Consider the following 5,000-nt stretch of genomic DNA (forward strand, 5'->3'; position numbering starts at 1 on the left):
GATTTGCGGACTACTTTGCCAATTAAATAGGCGATGAATGAATTGAAAGAAAAGGCTCGGCCGCCCTGGATTTCTTCCAAAAGCGATAAACACGTGCACTAAATGTTCGACTCGTGATTTGTTTTAAAGAAAAACACCTTAGTAGTATTTTCTTTCCGTCGAAGCGGACGAAGAAAGTGTTTCATGACGGGAGAAGACTCCTCATGGTATATCCAGAGTTGAAAAATATTGATCTTAACGTAAATGGACTATCGTGATATTCACCGAATTCCGTGACATAATTAGCATCCATGTTGTTTGCCGACGCAGAATTCACCACCTGGTGAGAACCGAGAAGGTAGGAAAAACGCAAATATATTGACTTCAGGGAAATGTTCATGTTAAGGACATCCTTAATATAGATTAAAAAAATAATTGTATACAGATCAAAGGAAGGAATTTTGTATACATCGTAAATGAAATCACCACTTTTACCAAAAGATAAACTGTTATAATCTGTCAGGAATAATGAATGAAAGTAATGAAGCAATGACAAATTATCTCTTCTTTCAAATAGAATTCTTGTTACTCAATAGTTTCAATTATATCTATTTATTCTTTGGTTAAAAGAAACAAAGTCAAAATTCATTAATATAAAAACTAATACTTTTATATACTAACTCTATTTATGTATTCAAACGACGAATTTTATTTTCTCTTTACCAATCACATTAGTTCTTTTCTCATTTAATTTTCTGTATTTACTTATTCATTAGTTGAAAATGCTTCACATTTACCAAAAAATTTCCTTATTTACTAATTTGTTATATTATATTTATTCTATTTATTATATATTGAACACATCTGCGAATAATGTGTGTATAAACATTAATATTCTTCGACAATGGGTCTTACAGGTTATGAATCATCTATGGTAATTGATGACACTCTTAATGAAATTAGTATGATTATTAGTATTATTAATGATAGTATTACTATCATCATTGGAAATAATAGTTAATATCAGAATTACTATTTGCGATTTTTTTTTTTAAATTTCTATTCATGCTGGCACAGACAAAACTTCATTCAGCAAATACTATTGGTAGAAGGACTACTAATTCAACTACTCGGGAAAGCGAAAGAATGGTGTCACTACTACTACTACTACTACCACTACTTCTACTACTACTAGTACTACTACTATCACGGAAAATACCTCACTAATTCTAAAACTCCAACTTCAAAAATGATACTATTATCAGTGAATGCCTTTCAGTTACTACTACTATTGCTACTACTGTAGACAGCACCTACTATAAATCGTTGAAGTACTCTTACTTTTATAGTCTTTATTTTACTACTACTACTACTGCTGATTACCCCGATACAAGATGAGGTCCGAATTGATTGACATTTTTTACTGTAATTCATCTTAAAAGTAATTTCGTATAATCAAAAGTATTCTTGAATATTCCTTTACCATTTCATTAATGAATGATTGTTATTTTTCATTTAATTGTGCAACAAAGCCATGTGAAATGATTTTTTTCGAATAGAAAAAAAAAATTGTATGATCAATTTACTTTACTTTTGATAACATATTTATTTCAATTTCCTATTCAGCTACAAACTCCCATTTTTTTTCATTCGGGCATTTATTTTTGTAATAGAAATTCATTGGCAAAATGGATCAATCAAAAAACAAAACAAAGAAAATAATTACAGAAATAAAATGAACCACAGTAATAAAATGGATACAATTAACGTTGATAGACACATTTCTACAATATGTATGGAGAACTATACACCTCCCATACACAGGTTTATTCTCCTTCCCATACATCCCTATAAATTCCCATACAAAAAAAAAAAAAAAAAAAAGTTGCCATCCCTCCCTTTCTCATAAGTACCCCCAAAAAACTAAGGAAGTCACACATTCCCTTACGCCCTAACAAATATGCCCAATACAAATAAAATTCACCCTTCACTCTCCCCATACCATACCAATCCATGAATCCACTAACCCCATACATACAAATGAATCTGGCACAGTAATCCTTTTAACAACATCACGCCGAGGCTTCTTTTTACTAGAATTTATGCTATAAACATAAAATCTATGCGATAGATAGATAAATAGATAGATAACCTGCATAAGTATTGAGCAAAGGTTTACTATCGTTAACATTTTCAAGAAAATTTTAGGAAAAAAATTCTTTATAAATAAACATACACAGTTGACAGTGGGTGTAAAGGCTAGCTATATTTGACAAAGGTATGACAATCTAAGTTCTCTTTATTCTAAAATTTTGGCTATTTCTTAACTGTATTACGTGTGAATGAGTTCACTGCACCGAATGCTTTTATATCAAACAGGTTGACATCAGTCTCATTTTATATTACATTTATGAAATATCTATTTCATTGTAGTTACTGTTCTTAAAATATGTTATTTTATTTGTTCATTACTTCTCTAGTAGTTAATTTACTTTCCTCACTTGGCTATTTTCCCTGTTGGAGCCCTTGATCTGATACCATCCTGCTTCACCAACTAATTATAATAATAATAATAATAATAATTTGAAAATATAATAGGTGTTGACCATGTGTGGACATATTCTATTTTTCTTGTATTTTACAAATTCGAGTTACAAATGAACATGATTCTTTAAATACTGTTTGCATCAGAAGTACCAAAATCAGATGTGCTGGTAGGAGTGTCAGCGGTAGTAGGTGAAGGGAGGCATGGCCTTTGTAACGGACCCTTCACGTCTTTACATCCTCACCAAAATTCTTGGAGGGGACATTGTTTATGATACCAGTGGAATTTTAAGGTCGAATTGGAAGCTGCCCTTTTTAGGCGTTTTAAATTATTATATATATATATATATATATATATATATTAAATCTTGAGTTTTTCACTGTTAAGCTATTAATTCATATCTATTTTTCAATCTTGAGTTATTGTTTATAAAGGATACTCTAATCGCCATCAATCACCATTGATGTTATGATGCCAGATAACTAGCTATCAAACATTCTCTCTCTTTTCGTAGTTTCAATTCGAAAGTCTGTTAAATATATGAACGTATTCAACGTGACACTAATGAGATCAATCAGTTCCCATTAACAGTTATTATACCCTTATTACGCATACGAATTTGTAGAAACAATTACTCAGTTTTCTCTCTCTCTCTCTCTCTCTCTCTCTCTCTCTCTCTCTCTCTCATACATATATATATATATGTATATATATATATATATATATGTATATATATTTATGCATATATATAAAATATACATACATGTATATATATTATATACATGTATATATATATATATATGTATATATATATATAATATATATGCATATATGTATGTATGTGTGTGATTCCACGTGTTTATATATATATATATATATTATAATATAACGCACCAACAACAAATGCAGCCATTTCTTGTCAACTACAGGACAAAAGCCTCAGATATGTTCTTAACCATGTCTGGGGTTTAGCTATTTCATCAACACACTGGTCTCTGCAGATTACTGATGTTAGGAGACTTTAGTCTGATCGCTCAAAACAAACCAACCTAGTATGGGTAGCCCTGAATAGTATGGCTTTGCTAATCAGGGCCTCGGTTAGATTTCGCCAGTCGTCTCTATCTTGAGCTTTTAATTCAATACTTCAACACTCATCATCTCCTATTTCACTCTTTATAGTTCTCATCGATGTAGGCCTTGGACTTCAAACTGTTCTAGTTCCCTTTGAAGTCCAGTGAAATGCTTGGTGAACTAATATTTCTTTGGGGAGTGCGAAGAGCATACCCAAACCATCTCCATCTACCTCTCACTATGATGTCATCCATATATGGCATTTTAGTAATTTCTATTTCATTTTTATTTCAAATCCTGTCCTGCCATTTAACTCCCAATATTCTACTGTGTGCTCTGTTTTCAAATATACAAAAGCTCTTTGAGATTGCTTCATTGTCATACCACGGCTCATGTCCATACAGTAATACCAATCTCACTGAACTGATATATAGTTTGATTTTTATATGTAATTTCACGTGATTTGATTTCCAAATTTTACTTAACCTAGCCAATTTCTGGTTTGCTTTTTTCAATATTTCACTAAACTCTAATCCTAATGACCATGTATTGGAGATCATAGTTCTTAAATACTTAAATGAGTCTACCTCATTAATCCTCTCTCCTTCCAATGATATTTCATCTTCAATTGCATACTCCGTTCTCATCATCTCTGTCTTTCTTCTAATTATCTTGCAGTTTGGTAAGCAAGCATTGTAAATCCTGTGGTGTTCTGCTAATAAGGACAGCATCATCCGCATACTCAAGGTCATCTAATTTCCTATTACCGCCATCTCCAACTGTTCTACGCATAACAAAACCCATGATGAGGATAAACAACATAGGTGACAATACATTCCCTAGGAATACTCCGCTGTTCACTGGAAGTTCATTTTATGGGAATCTATTAACATTAACTTTGCACTTGCTATGCTCATGAACAGCCTTTATCAAATTTACATATCTAGGAGAATTCCATAATTACACAGGACTCTCCACAAAATTGGCCAGTGCAAACTATCAAAGGCTTCTTCATAGTCCACAAATGCCATCAAAAATAAGTTTCTATATTCTAAACATTGCTGTACAACATGTCTCAAAAATATGATTTGGTCAGTACAACTTCGACCATTTCTAAATCTTGCTTGTTCATCTCTCAGCTTTCCATCAATTTTTCTCTCTGGCATCTTCAAATAAATCTGCCATAGATTTTCAGGATAACTGACGTAAGTGTTATACCTCTGTAATTATCTCAGTCAGTCAGACCTTTTATTTATTTCTTTTTATTTTATTTTTTTGTTTTTGTCATTTTCATAACTCCTAGCTCCCAATAATCCGGTTTTGCCTCTTAATACCAAACTCTACAAATTAATCTTGAAAGTATTCTGGGAGTCACTTGATTTTTAGCCAATATCATCTCAGCAGT

At 31.8% G+C, this 5,000-nt stretch overlaps 1 protein-coding gene across 1 annotated transcript in view; it reads left to right on the forward strand.

Moving 5' to 3' along the window:
- Nucleotides 1-5,000, forward strand: part of LOC137627387 (irregular chiasm C-roughest protein-like) — a 129,156-nt gene that overhangs the window by 124 nt on the left and 124,032 nt on the right. Inside the window, exon 1 of the mRNA XM_068358471.1 lies at nt 1-337. This exon is cut by the window's left edge and continues 124 nt beyond it. The gene's annotated coding sequence lies outside the window, so the exon portion shown is untranslated. The remainder of the gene's footprint in view (nt 338-5,000) is intronic.

This window comes from Palaemon carinicauda, chromosome 35 (genome assembly GCF_036898095.1).
Source record: "Palaemon carinicauda isolate YSFRI2023 chromosome 35, ASM3689809v2, whole genome shotgun sequence".
Lineage (NCBI taxonomy): Eukaryota > Metazoa > Arthropoda > Malacostraca > Decapoda > Palaemonidae > Palaemon > Palaemon carinicauda.